The sequence below is a fragment of the Miscanthus floridulus genome, unplaced genomic scaffold (genome assembly GCF_019320115.1).
Source record: "Miscanthus floridulus cultivar M001 unplaced genomic scaffold, ASM1932011v1 fs_496_1_2, whole genome shotgun sequence".
Taxonomy (NCBI): domain Eukaryota; kingdom Viridiplantae; phylum Streptophyta; class Magnoliopsida; order Poales; family Poaceae; genus Miscanthus; species Miscanthus floridulus.
In genome coordinates, this window is record NW_027096834.1 from 24,763 (window position 1) to 40,566 (window position 15,804).

The 15,804-nt window shown below is 45.8% G+C and overlaps 1 non-coding gene and 1 pseudogene across 1 annotated transcript; both read left to right on the forward strand.

Moving 5' to 3' along the window:
* The first annotated feature begins 267 nt into the window (after positions 1–267).
* On the forward strand, positions 268–404 carry LOC136531977 (small nucleolar RNA Z247). The gene has a single exon (XR_010778147.1). It is a non-coding gene; the product is annotated as a small nucleolar RNA Z247 (small nucleolar RNA).
* A 5,629-nt stretch (positions 405–6,033) lies between these two features.
* On the forward strand, positions 6,034–13,262 carry LOC136531975 (wall-associated receptor kinase 2-like; annotated as a pseudogene).
* Positions 13,263–15,804: the final 2,542 nt, after the last annotated feature.

The following is a 15,804-nucleotide window of genomic DNA, read 5'->3' on the forward strand; positions in this document are numbered from 1 at the left end:
GAGTATGAAACTTGGGTTGCGAAGGACCAGCAGATCGTTAACTATCTGCTCTCCAATATCTCCAAGGAGATCCAGGTGCAAGTCTCCAATTGCGCCACATCGGTTGAGATCTGGAAAGTGATCTAAGAGATGACGGCTTCCCAGTCTTGGGACCGTATCATCAACACGCGCATGGCATTGGCCACAGCGCAGAAGGGCTCGTCTACAATTGCCGACTACTTCAACAAGATGAAATCTCTTGCTGACGACATGGCGGCCGCCGGCAAACGTCTTGAAGATGAAGAGATCATCTCCTATGTACTAGCCGGACTTGACATGGATTTTAATCCGATTGTCTCGGTTGTCACAGCGCGCACGGAGCCACTATCTTTGGGCGTGCTCTACACCCAGCTAGTGAGCTGGGAATAGCGGATGGATCTCCTACATGGTGGATCCAGTTCATCTGCTAACACGGCTACACGTGGAGGCCGTGGCGGTTTCAACTGCGGCGATGGTGGCCGAGGACGCGGGCGCGGCCGCAACCGTGGTAACAACAACAGCAGCAGGCGCCCCCGGTTGAACTACAATAGCGATAAACCCATCTGCCAGCTCTGCGGCATGGAGGGCCACACCGGACTCCGCTGCTTCAAGCGTTTTGACGCTTCCTTCACCGGCCCACCAGAGCAATCCCGATCTGCCTCCTCAGCCTCATATGGGATTGACACCAACTAGTACACCGACACTGGTGCTACTGACCACATCACGGGAGAGCTAGAGAAGCTCACCGTGAGGGACAAGTACCATGGAAATAACAAGGTTCATGCTGCTAAGGGCGCAGGTATGAGAATCAATCAAATTGGTCAAAGTTTTGTTCGTACCCCAAATCAAAATCTCGTCCTAAACAAAGTTCTTTATGTTCCTGAAACTAACAAAAGCCTTGCATCTGTTCATCGTCTTACATCCGATAACCATGCTTTTATTGAATATCATCCCAACTATTTTTTGATTAAGGACCAGGCGACGAAAAAAACCATCCTTAGAGGGGAATGTGAAGGCGGCCTATACCCGTTGAAGTCTAGGCCGTCATCGAATAAAGGGGCGTTTAGTGCTATCAAGTCTCCTTCGTCCAGGTGGTATAGTCGCCTCGGCCACCCTTCTTTTGTAGTCGTTCAGCAAGTCCTTAGCAAAAATAGTATTCCCTTTGTTGCCGATTTGAATAAAGAAACTGTTTGCGATGCTTGCCAAAAGGTCAAAAGTCATCAGCTACCCTATCCTAGATCCACGAGTATCTCATTGAGTCCCTTAGAACTTGTGTTTTCTGATGTATGGGGTCCTGCGCCCACTTCTGTTGGCAAAAACAATTATTACGTTAGCTTCATTGATGATTTCAGCAAGTTTACATGGATTTATTTGCTTCGTCATAAATCTGAAGTTTTTCAAAAATTTCATGAATTCCAAGCTATGGTTGAACGCCAATTTGATAGAAAAATTCTCGCTATGCAAACTGACTGGGGAGGGGAATATCAAAAGCGGAATGCCTTCTTTCAGCGCATTGGCATCTCGCATCATGTCTCATGCCCTTATGCACATCAACAAAATGGCTCCGCTGAACGCAAACATCGCCATATTGTTGAAGTAGGTCTCTCGCATTTAGTCCATATGGTTTTGGTCATTCCTCCATCCCAGTTCGTTTGAACAATTCGAAAATTTGAATTTCACAGTATGAGAACTTCAAATAGATTACTGGGACCACGACAGTCAAGCATGTCCATAAATATCATCACAAATGTTTCACAGAATTAGGCTGTGACGACTTTTTTTTGTGACCAGGTTGTGACGACTTTGAGCTGACATTTATAACCAAAATATAATTCTGTCATAAACATTTGTCATCTCCAGCAAAATTATCATAATCAGAACCATCTTGTGACATATAAGGGTTGTCATTCGAAAAGTGACATGGAGAGCCTGATCTCTTGTAGTGAACTCCAGGGTTATATAAACTCCTTAGTAAACGTCTTTACGATGAAGTTAACCCCCTGACCAATTTACTAATTGGACAGGTGCTCAGGGGTTACACCTAGCGAGTATGCTCGTACGCCCCCGCTAGATACAGGCCGAGGCCAATGGAGCTCACATTATCTCGAGCGATAGATATTCCACCTGACTCCCTATCGCTCGGGGCTCCGGTCGAATCAATGTGGCTCGATGGACAAGGGCCAGAGCTCCTTGATCTGGCTGCCTCATGGAAGGGCTCAGCCGAGCAAAGGTCCCTCAGTCCATGGCCTCCAAGGAAGCCACAAGGATCTTGCTAGAGAGATCTAAGCACCCAGGGGACATTTCAAATCTTTCGGCCGACGCCTATTGTGGGGTAGTTGTCTGACACCTGAGGGGGAATTCTGCAACGTCAGCTTTAGCAAGCATTGCTCCTCCACTCCACTTTAGCCGAGCGCCGCTTGTCTGCTTTAGCAATGTTCACACCAAGGGCATGACAAGACATGACAAGGGGTTCACGCGTCCATGTGGGTGGCTTCGCTTAGGCATGTACAACCCACAGACAGCCCTGTCTATCTACAAGTTCTTGAAATTCACAACACAGACACCAGCTCATACAATCCACGGACAGAGACTGTCTATTTGGATGCTACAAGTTAATTAATGCTTGCATGTAACCGTGATCAATCATGAATATCATTTCTATATACCGTTGTGTTGCTAATTACAAAACAGATCATTCAATACATGGTTGCAGAAAAATACAAACTAAACCTTCTTGCTTTGATAACTTGATCACAGAAAATAGAGTTCGGCATCAAAAAAAAACCTTGATTACAGCAATCTCTGGTGCCATTATCAAGTTACAAAAGAAACTTGATCAGTAGCAACAGGACACCAGCAAAATCATCATGCCATCAGCTGATTACCAACATAACTAGCAAAATCATCCTTGCTGTCCAGAAAGTCACCATGGCTCGTTCTTTAACCTCCTTTTCCCTGCTACTTCTGTACACACCAAACAAGCTATGAGCAAGCAGAAATATCAAATCTTGCACTTTGGAGCATACAGAGCTACTAGGACAGAGCATCAGCAAACAAGATGGCATTTTGCAAACAAGGAAACAGAGCTGCTGCACCATACAGTCCTGCTGCACCAAATTACGCAACTTCTGAAAATTCACTACTTCCTGTATGTGCTACCAGCATGTTGCAAATTCAGAGACTGATTGAAAACACTACTTCCTGTATGTATGTGCTACCATTTTAGAACATTCAGATACAGCCACATGAGTAAGGATGAAAACGGAACAGAAATATCCCGAACCGAACCGCATCGTTTTTTTATATTTAATCCGATCGAATCCGCATTTTCTTGTCCGACTTTACCGTTTTCGCTTTCGCATTTCAGATGTTTCGTATTTCAAATGTAAAAGTAGAAAACGGTTTAGACATTTTTCCGACCATTTTCTACTTTTCTACTTTTAATTTGAAATATTCCGAATTGAAAATTCGGTTTAAACCGAATTTGGCCAACTGCACAGGTCATACAGCCCAATTACAGGTTGTTCACCACGCAGCTGTGTTCTTTCTACTGGTGGCCAGCTGCCCTCTCTTATAGACGACGCTCAGCCTCGTCTCTCTTCACCTCATGAGATGGTGCTAAATGTCAGGAAACCGGCAGCATCTACACGAAAGCCCACCTGGGCCATAGCCCATCAAGCACATCGGTTTAACCCCCACCTGCAAAGTCAATCATTTGATAGTTTTTGCATCAGCCGAATAAATCTTTGTTGCTCAAAAGAAAAATCTGAATAAATCTTTAAAATAAAATACTACATCTATTCTAAAAAGATTAATAAAATTATTCTGACTCAGTTCGAGTTCATGTTTCTATAATATGCACTTGTTAATTATTATATGCACATGAACTTGATCATGTATGCACTTAGTCACGCACTTGGTCTACGGGTCGGTATTCCGTATTGAGTTTTCGTATACTGACCGTGTTCGATATAATTCCGCTCGAATTGTTTCGTTTTCGAAATTCTCGATATTCCGTAAGTTCGTGTTCGTTTTCGTGTTCGGTTTGTCCGCTTTCGTTTTCGTTTTCGTATTCAAATGTAAAAGTAGAAAACGGTTGAGGAGTTCTCCGTTCGATTCCGTCCGTTTTCATCCTTACACATGAGCAACTATTTTCTCTATTTAAACAAGGTTTTCTGGAATAAACACAGACATGTATTCTAGAATAAACACAGATAGATTAGTAAATCTTGTTGCAGATAGAGTGTTTCATACCGATGAAAATATAATTCCACATATGCTCCATTCTGAATGTGCCCAGAATGCAACCTTCATATCTGAGCATCACGTCTCTTGCCTCTGCGGCTCCATGAGCAAGGAATGACGACGAGGATGAAGAACACCGCCGCAGCATCCTTATGTCCTGCACGGCCGCGCCGCCGCCGCCGCAGCCTTCGTGGGTCGTGCATCTTAGGAGGAGGCGGAGGGAGGCCCGCCGGCCACCGGCGAGGACGACGCTCCTTCCGCGAGGCGAGCACGAGGGTGAAGGCCGGGGTCCGTCGGTGACGAGGCGGAGGGAGCTGCGGACGCCGGCGCAGACGTTGCGGAGGGAGGCCTGGCCACCGGCGAGGATGACGCGCGTCCGCGTCCGTCCGCAAGGCGAGGACGAGGCGGATGAGGAAGGGCGGGGTCGTTGGGGACGAGGCAGGTCCGTCCGTGCGGGGAAGGGCGGGGCTTCCGTCGGGACGAGGCGCGAACGAAGCGAACTCGCCACAAACGCTTTGGATCCCGCACGCGGCTTGGAGACGACGCGTCCCGTACAGCGCGTCTCTCGGCCGGCGACAGGGTCTGGTAGCACGAGCCTGCCTCGCCAGACGACGACGCTTCTCTCTCTCCTCGTTCAATGAACGATGGCGGGGTGTTTGTTGCAAAAATGACACGAAAAAGACGAGCCTTACAGACGCGCTGTACATGCCATTAGCTTCCAAACTTTCGCTACGAGACAACGCAGTTTTGTAGTAATGAGACTATCACGTGTAATTATGGCTATATGGACTTTGATTTCTAATGACAGACTATCACGTGTAATTATGGCTATATGGACTTTGATTTCTAATGACAGACTATCAAGTGTAATTATGGCTATATGGACTTTGATTTCTAATGACAGACTATCATGTGTAATTATGGCTATATGGACTTTGATTTCTAATGACAGACTATCACGTGTAATTATGGCTATATGGACTTTGGTTTCTAATGACTTCATCTGTATCTATTATGTATGGTTTTCTAATTGTTATGTATTCGTTATCGAATCATGTAAGATATGTAATGGCGGAATATCAAATGTAAAGTATTAGATAATAACTTCTATTCAAATGTACAAACAAAGTATATAAAAAAATAGGAAAATGAAGGTCACTACTGGTTGAATCCACTGACCCGGTAGTGACCTTCGTGCAACCATTGTCAGCTTTACTCGGCATGACTCCCACTCTATCATAGTCATATCAAGGCTAGGTTCGGCACTGAAATCTTCTTATTACTCTGGGCTCATATCAGCGGGTCTAGAAACCGGCAGTGATAGGATAACCCTATCATTGCCCTCTGCCGAATCTGATTTGAACAGTGATGTTGGCTTTAGATGTGACAGTGTTCCATGGATATTAGGTAGTGATAGTTCCATAATGTCACTATAACGCACATCGCGAGGAGTTAATGCAGCCTGTTTTCCCAATGTACATAGATTAAAAACAAAAAAGATCCACGTGTTTGATTGGGAAACGGGGGGGGTGGGAGGGGGGGGGGGGGGGGGGGGGGGGGGGTCGGGGGGTTCTTATGATTGATGCGTCCGACAAGGTCAAGGATTAGTCTGCACTGGGGAATGTTTCAGACAATGCGCAAGATGCTGACACTGACAGGCAAACAACCGTGGGCGGCACACACAAAGTGGATCCATTATTCCACAGAAGCGGCACTGCATCAGCAGTTCCTCTGCAGGTGACAGGTCCCCGTTCCACTTTTATATCGGATTATGACCTCTGGACAGATGCTCAGACAAGTAGCTTACGGAGAGAGCAGAGCTTACGGAGAGAGCAGAGCTCCCACTCCATCAACAGCTCAAGAAGACTAGTTAGTGTCAGTCATGACATCCCACTCATCAGCATTAGTAGCAGGACTAGTGTGTCTCAGTGCGGTGGTGGTCGTGGTGGCGATGTCGTCATGGCTCGCCGCCGCCTCCGCCGCCGGAGAGGCTAGTATTGGTGGTGCGGACTGTGAAACATCATGCGGCGGTGTAGACATCCCTTTCCCGTTCGGCATGGGAGATCACTGCTGGCTGCTGCCGGGATTCGAAATCATGTGTAAGGACACCGGCAACGGCGTCCTTAAGCCGTTCATGGATACTAGAATGGAGGTCCTCAACATCTCTCTGGAGCAAGGTGAAGTGAAGGTGCTCCAGCATATCTCTTCTTACTGCTACGACGCTGCGTCTGCGTCTGCGGACTGGGATGAGTGGCACTGGGACTTGTTCAATAACTCGCCGTACACTTTCTCGAGCACTCGCCAACAAGTTCACGGTGGTTGGGTGCCGGGCGCTGGCGTACATCGGCGACACCAGAGGGAACAACGTTTCTGCTATGTACCAGACCGGGTGCGTGGCCATGTGCTTCGACGGCAAGATGTCCCTAAACCCTTGCTCCGGGATGGGCTGCTGCCAGACGGCCATCCCCAAGGGTCTCAAGTATTACCATGTGTGGTTCGACCATCGCTTGAACATGTCAGGGATCGACGACGACGGCGGCCTTAGTCGCTGCAGCTTCGCGGTGCTCATGGACTCGTCCAACTTCACGTCGTCGACCTCCAGCTCCAACAACATCTCCTAGCCGGAGTTCATCAACAATAACTCGTCGTCGGCATTCAACAGCTCCCGTGGTGGAATGGCGCCGGTGGTCCTTGACTGGTCCATCGGATTTGACGACTGCAAGACGGCAGTCAGAAACCCTGATTACGCGTGCCGTAGCATCAACAGCTTCTGCTCTGACGCAGCCAGCGGACGAGGCTACATCTGTAAGTGCAACCAAGGTTTCCACGGCAACCCTTACCTTCCTAACGGCTGCCAAGGTGAATCCACTTTCCTACCCTCTTTGTTGTTCTATCTCACAATCTTTTATGCATGCCATAATATGTTGTAACTATATTTTTAAAAACTTTATCGAAACATAGCCTTCTTCAATCTCATTTTGTTCGGCATATTTTTTCCAACAATAATAATCTTTAAACGGTTCGGACTCAAGCTTTTAAAAATTTAAACAACAAAAAAATTTCATGCATGCATATGTGTCAAGTGATTGGTAGATGTGAGATTGAATTAAGTAGTTAAATAAGTGCTGATTGTAATGTATATAGACCAAGTAGTCTATATACATGGTTCCCACATAAGTGGTCTATAGTTAGTATTATTTGCTCACAATATCCAGCCAACAAGTAGTCCATAAGGTGAGTTCCACCAAAGATTAAACAATTTTGTATACAACCAACTCCTCCACCTCCACCAGAGCAAGAAAGAGGGCGGAGAGAGAAAATAAACATTTCTTTATTTCTTATAGGTAGTCCATATGTCTATGGACTTTCTGTGAACTGCTATATGATTATCTCCACAATAGGTCAGCTAGTTGGTAGAGAATATTTATTCTAATAGACTACTTTACTGTCACATTGTGGCTGCTCTTATACATGAAGTTTTAACTCGGAAGCAAACAGAGTTGCAACTGTTTCGTTTTAGTTGTATGTGCACGTGTGTTGGTTGTAGTTGCGCATGAGAGGCAACTTAATTTAAGAAAAAACAAACAAAAGGTGCGCGGGAGAAACGGATGTGTGCACGGCACACACTGTTTGTGGATATAAACTAGATAGAAATTATATATATGATCGATCCTTTGGCATGCTTTTGGACATATACATGTTATGTTTAATAACTGGATGTTCTATTGCAGATATTGATGAGTGCCTTGACCGTAAACAATACCCATGCCACGGAGTGTGCATGAATACAGATGGTTCATTCACTTGTGATTGTCCTACGGGCACCCGAGGAAATGCATCTATTGGAGGATGCCAGAAAGATCCCTTTCCTCCACGAGCACAGGTGGCCGCTGGTACGAGCATTTTTCTTAAGCTGCAACACTTCGATTTTTATTTATGGAAAGCTTGCAGGTTCACATGTTGAGCTCAGTTTGGCTTGCTGTCGAATTAATTTGATTTTTACTACAAATAAAATAGACACATAATACCATTAAAACCCAACGGAGATACTCTTTGGGGATCCCCAATTTGTTTCACCGGTACTTCGAAGTTGTAGAAGCACATTCAGGTCTTCAGATTTAGTACGTTGCTGCTACAGATTGGGAGTCAGACCACAATTCACTCGATGTAATAACAACTAAAGAATTAACTTGCTCAATTGCACGGCTAGACTTTGTATGTCATCATTTCTTTATACAAGTCCTACTATCTCCATTGGTATTTTAGAATTATTATATTATATATTGTTATTAAGAGCATCTCTATAATTTTTGTAAAACAACACTCTAATTTAGTTTTTTTTTCTTGCAAAAAGAGGAAAAATCCTCTCGAACAGTTTTGTAAAGCAACTCCATATGGTCGGCCCTGTTTGGCCTGGCTCCATACTTTTTATTTCATTATTCCCCAATCTTTCAAATAATTTTACTTAACTTTTTTTATTTATAAAGCTTTCACTTTGGTCATTATTGCATGAAAGCTTCCACTTTGTTCATGATTGCATTAAAGCTTTCAAGGTATGCGCTACATCTTGTTTGTTTTTGATATAATATATAACCTCCTGTGGCCGATTAAATCAGTTTCTATAAAGTTTAAAACAGATTGGTGCCACAGAAAAACAAAAAACTACAGTACCCTTGTCAGTCTTTAGTTCCATCTTTTGGTTCCAAGCTAATGGGTTTTGCCTATTAAAATTTACTACTCCACTCAATTGACCCCCATTATTTGCTCCATGAGTTAATCACTACTATGAACACATTTTTCAAAGGCGGGCATAACATGTTAATATAACCTGCCTCTAGCAAGGCGCCTATGTTAATGAAGATTTTCATTGGTAGGGAACTTGTGGGTCTCTGAAAATGAATTTGGCAAATAAAATAAGCTGTCAGCCTAGCTAGCGTGTTGTGCGAGCCCACTAAGCCCACCGTGGAGGTCCGCCATCTTCACCGAGTATGATGCCAAGATCTTGCAGGATTTGTCTCATCCTCGGGTATCGCAGGATCCTCCAAAACCTCGCCGAATCAGTGAGCTACCAAGGCACACCGCCACGTCGACCCACCTAGATCTAGCAAGCTACCATGCCGTGCCACCATGCGAACCTATCTTGATCCACACCAAGAAACCATGCCGCGTTGCCATGCCGATCCACCTAGAGTCAAACTCGGTGAGGACAGGGAGATGTTTGGACACAAAGATGAGTCCTAGCTAGGGTGTACCACATCTATGTTGCTTCCTCACCGCCCTCATTGAGGTGCTCCATATCTGTGCCGCCCACCTCGAGGTAGATCTCATCCACGATACTCGAAATCTCGATTGGTGACCACCAGGAAAGAGAGGGTCGGCAACCACATGGAGGCGAAGGGACAACCGCACGTCATCGAAATGCCTTCGGTCCACAACCCAGCTGGGCCGTCGCTGATAAGAGGGTGGTGAGAGAAAGGGCCCTCCACTAGATCTGCCCTTGGCCACCCCGCCGGATCATGGTGGCGAGAGAAAGGGCTGGCCACGCTGCATGGGCCTTCTGGATCTTCCTTCACCCTTGGTTGTCTACGCCACCGTGCCTCGCATCTCAGCCACTCCCAAGTCACGCCTCTACGCTTGGCGACTCCCTGCCCCCCCCCCCCCGGCACACCAAGGCCATGCCTTGCTCCTCGCACACTCCGCCATGCCACACCTTGCAAGCGGAGAGAAGAGGGAGGGTGGGTGTTGTGGGGAAGAAGAAGAAGAGGGAGGGATGTCGACTGTGGGGGAGAAGACGGAGGGCGGCTATGGGGGAGATGGACTATCGAGGTAGGGTTCTCTATCCTTCCTTATATATCTTAGGAGTTAAAATGGGTTGTTGGGCTACACCTCAAATGACAAAAGCTCTCTTAAGAGTTCTGCCTTGGAAAATGACTTCCATTCTTAGAGGCAGACCTCTCCCAACTACATTAATTGATTTACAAAGGTGGGGTGCCTCAAAAAATGGTTCGTCTCCCTTAGTAAATAAAATGGCATGTCTCCTAAAATTGGTTTTGTGCTAGTGAATGTGGGTTTGACTTCCAAGAGTGTGCTCTAGTGCCTTTGAGGAAAAATAAATATGATACAGTTAAGCTCTAGAAGTGGATTTAATCTAAGACAAGTTCTTAGCCCGAGAGTTAATTTAAGAGGAGCGGTGTGTGTGTCTATATATATATATATATATATATATATATATATATATATATATATATATATATATATATTGTACAACTTCACTCCCTAATTTTTAGCTCTAGCTTCTAATTCTACACTACTATAGCAGGCCGATCACAGTTGGTTCAAAAACCCCCATCACCGCTGATTTTGGGCCTAGGCAGTGAATTGTTGACGGTGATGATCAAGGTCATCACCGCCGGTTCATAACCAGCTGTGATATGATGCTAACACCACAGCATTGGCGTATACTCCGTCAGTGTACATGTCATGATCACCGTTGCCTTGATGCATGAGTAGTCTGTGTCCTGGTCATGTTCACCATCGCTTTGGCAGACGATCCATCTGTGTTGAGGTCATGATTATCGTCACTTTGGAGTACAATACACCTATGATGATCCTATAATTGGTGTCGGTTTACTAAATGACTCGGCGGTGGTGATGTTTTGATCCCCACCCCATCGTATGTTACACCTGTTGCGTTGATGATTGGTTCACCATCGTGATACAGTCCGATGGTGATGAGAAGTTTTATGACCAACGGTGAGTGGTATGATGCGACGGTGATGAGCAAACGATAAATGGTGGTTCTATGCATAACCGGCGGTGATGGAATGGTCTTCAGGTTTTCACAATATATTTGTTAATTCAGATAGACCTCAATAGCTTACTAAACACGCCATACATATATAATCATTAAATCCATACATCATATCCACAAACAAGTGTACTTTTAACAATAACAATCCACGCTAACATGTCAAGTGTGTAAATTGATGTACTAACACAAGCTGCCATTTGATTACATGATAAGGCACTGATATCTACAAACTTACATAACAAAAACGAGCTAGTTATGCTCTTGCTTTGTGCCACTAGTGCCTGCAAAGCAAGGTAAATATAATTAGTGTATCCTTCAGATTGTGGTAGCCAATGCACCATACAACCCCTCCTCCTGATCTCTGAAATAATCCTTACCAGAGACTCATTTTTGGGCTCCAGGCACAATATTATTCAATTCGAAGCCATAGCAGGAAATTTGTTATAAAGCAGGAGAATTAGTAATATTCAACACGTTTTTTTTTTTTTTTGCTACTAAGCCAAAATTAGCCTATATATCGAATCAAAATAACTGTCTACCTAGAAAAACACGTCGTAACAACAAGATACAACAATTGCAGCTTTTCTACTCTGCTAATGACTCGATTATAGACAATATAGCTTGTGATCATTGCTAGCAATTATATACTCTCTCCATTTCGAATTATAAGTCGTTTTGGTTCTTTTAGATACATGGTTTTTTCTATGCATCTAAATATATACATTATTTGTAGACACATATATAGTAAAGCTATGAATCTAGAGAAGACAAAACGACTTACATAATGCTTTTTCTCGGTCAACTGAACATGGATACATTATTAATTAATTTCCGATTACCATATCTCTCCAGGAATTTTGGCCGGACTTTTGGTTGCCCTGATTGCTTTTCTTTCCACCGAAGTTTTCCGCCACAAGGCGAGCAAGAAAAGACAAGGCTACTTTGAGCAACATGGAGGCCGGATGTTGTTGCGATTTCTCGAAACAGATGACCAAAACATCGCCTTCACCTTATACGACAGAGGAGACCTAGTGAAGGCCACACGTGGCTTTCACAAGGCCAACATCGTCGGGGAAGGAGCACATGGCACCGTCTACAAGGCCACCCTCGGCACTGCCACTGTCGCGGTGAAGCGATGCAAGCAGATCGACAAGAGCAGGACGGAGGAGTTCGTCCAGGAGCTGGTCGTGCTCTGCCGCGTCAACCACCCAAACATCGTCAGGCTCCTCGGCTGCTGCCTCCATTTCGAGGCGCCCATGCTCGTGTACGAGTTCGTGCCCAACGGGACCCTGAGCGATCTGCTCCACGGCAGGCGTCGGCGCCGGGTGGTGACGCTGCCAACCCGGCTGAGGATCGCCGCGGAGACCGCGGAGGCCCTCAAGCACCTGCACTCGCCGCCGCACCCGACTCTGCACGGCGACGTCAAGCCGGAGAACATTCTTCTCGGCGACGGATGGGTCGCTAAGGTGTCCGACTTTGGGTGCTCAACTATCAACGACAACGTGCAGGTGGTGCCCAAGGGCACGCTGGCCTACCTTGACCCTGAGTTTCTACAGGACTTCCAGATAACCGAGAAGACCGACGTCTACAGCTTCGGGGTCGTGCTGATTGAGCTCTTGACTGGTAAGAACCCACAGGCCAAAGAATGGAAGAACCTGACCACAACGTTTCAGGACAGGATGGGAAATGGCACCCTTGGTGATCTTCTAGACGCTGACATAGTCGACGAAGGGAGCATGGGACTGATATATGCAGCTGCCAAGCTAGTGAGCCGATGCATCGCTGCTCCGGGTAATGCAAGGCCTGCCATGGGACAGGTCGCTGTGGAGCTTCGGCAATTTGAGGATGGCAGGTATAGCTACACTGCTACTGAGAGTGAAACTACTGGATTTTCTAATCTTCCTACAGTGAGCACAGAACTCGCCCGATGATTTGGAACGGAGAGTTTATCGCTAAAGCCTACGTTAATTGTGTCATTATTTGGCACAGTCGCGTCCTGTTATATGTCTTTTCTGTGTTTGTTACAGCAGTTCATGGAATGCTTGGTGCACCGTCCTCCGTCCATCTAATGACAATGATGGAAACGGCCACTAAAAATGTAATAATCTGCATCACATTTGCCTGCAGACAGTTATGGATGACGACTTCCCGTCAATCAGAGCTTCTTTGTACAATTGATAGAATATAACCCTACACGCGCATCGTACACGGATTAGATATACAACTTGGCACATAACAATTATATATTGTCGAGATATACTCTAGATAGTCTGATAGCTCTGGACCTGCTAGTTTCATACATCGAGTATAATATTGTTTGGATGATGCCTTCGCTAGCGCCATCGTTTGAGTAATAAACGCCTTGCATCCTGGGCAGCAACGTTTATCCCTCGTCGAGCTACAATCGAGATGAACGAGTGACACCAGATTACCTGTCGTCGAGTACCCAGCTCCATAGTTCCAGCTGGTAGCACGCCTTAAACGACCCGTCAAATATCAACCAGCATACTTGTCCGACTCAATCACCCACTTTTCGTGGTCTTCTGGGGCACGCTCACAAATTCGACTAAGAGCAACTCGAAGAGACTCTTTATATCCTTACTAATTGCTAAGAATAGAGGTTTGATGAAAGAAATGCCCTCCAAAAAGTCTTTATTTGTTATCCCAATATGCCTAGAGAATTTTCTATTTTGGATTTCGCGCTAGCCAAATATAGAAAACGAGAATGACTCCCTAGAGTGGACACATGGTATAGAAAAACTGTTAGAGAGCGGAAAGATATAAAAATCGATTATTATGCAAATGACTCTCCTAATCTCCTACAATTAAAAAGAACAAAGCGTGGACATTTTTTGGTGCGACATTTGTTTTGGTTCGTCCGTCTGCCCACGCCTGCGATCCCACGGTGACGGCGGGTGGGACCTCCTCCAAGCTTGCGATCCCGCGAGTCCCCCAACCCTCGCCCTGACGCCTCTCCGGCCCGCGCCCCCTCCTCCTGGTGCCCTCGCCCGCGATCGCCCCCCACGCGACTCCTCAGCCTTTGTGTAACCCTAGCCGCCGCCGGTTGACACGAGGCCGCTGCAGGCGCGCCGCCTCCAGGCGTCGGGAGGCCACGGCGGACGGGGTCACATCACCCTGCGCCTCACATTGGCAACGACCCCTGCGCCTCACGTCGGCTGCCGCTGCCTGGATCCTTCAACGATGGCTGAATCCGGCCTGGCCGCCTCCATCTCTTGCCCATCGTCGACCTCGCAGGGGAGGCGTGCCAACGCCCCGCAACTGGATCAGGCGGAGTCGCGTGGGTCCTCCACCGCCATCGACATCGGCAAGGTGTGAGAGGAGAAGGGTGCCGTCCGACGCGAGCTCGGTTGCGCCACGGGGGATTGGGGCGGCGCTAGCTCATGGCACCCAGAGCAAGCACAGGGTCCTTGGCCTTCTTAATCAACGGCGAGGTCCCGTGGGTCCATGATGCTCATCTCCTCTGCCTGCTGAAGTGGAGATCCACCAGTCCGGATATGGATTTGTTTCATCTTCACTGGTGAGCAATCCATCCACCAAGTCTGAATATTTCTCTATTCCATATGTTCAGTTTCTGGCTGATTTTTGTGTGCTGTTAGATTAGATGCCCTACTAATCCATCAATTTGACTATTCAATGCTAGAATCTGCTATTGTCAAACCACGATCTGGTGTCGCTGCTGTGCATACGAGATCCATGGACCCGTCCAAGATCTGTCTTCCTACAACTACTGAACTACGGCAACGTGGAAGGAGGTCTGGAAGCAGAAACAAGAGCGTGCTCATCCAGCCTTGTTTCTTGGTTGTTAGCAGTTGCAGCGTGCTTAATTATTTCCTTTGGGTGCTGAGTGCTGACGGTGCACTAGAGTCTGTGTGCGTATAGAAGTTGTAGTTGATGCTAGCAGCGTGCATTAGATATCTAATATGGAGCAAGAGCAAGTAAGATATGCTACAGTGCTACTAGAGTGATAATGCGCTACTGGAGTGTGTTCTTCACTTGATTAAACTGCTAATCTCTAGCTAGGCGCACATAAAAGTGATATCCAATTTCATTAGTAAAAAAAAAAGGTTATGGTATTAATCACAATATATCTAAAATCTGCAAGTATGTTTGTACCTTTGTTATTACTTGCTACATTGCTAGATGGTGTACATCTATACGAGTTGGAGAGAATCCAGAATGCAAGCTCAACCGTTTATGTAATGATGAATTTGTAGACTAAGATGATACATCATATATATATATATGGAATCATTTGTGTGGTTTATTTGTTGCTTCATATCATCTTAATGATATTTATCGTGGTCGTTGCCTGTATATTGCATAGTAAGATGTTGTCTTTAAGTCATCTGCAATGTAGTATTTTATAGCGAAAACTTGTCATTTCTTTTCATAGAGTATGATGCCTGTGGTTCTAAATTGTTCTATAAATTTTTTGTCTAGAACAGTGAAGCTCGACAGCCATGCATTGTCCAGATAAGTCTCTACTATCAAGCCGAATTAATCCCTACAGGATGATTATCGTTATCTGGTTGGTGGTTTTTGTGTTCTTCCACTACTAGGCGATGCACCTGTTGAACAATACTAGCCAATTTGGAAAAACCTCAGCCTGCCCATGGTAAGATATTTAAAACACAAGGTACATATTTGGCAATTGAATTTGTGTGGAATCGATTAATACGATGACTTTGATATGAAATTGGCATGTTATT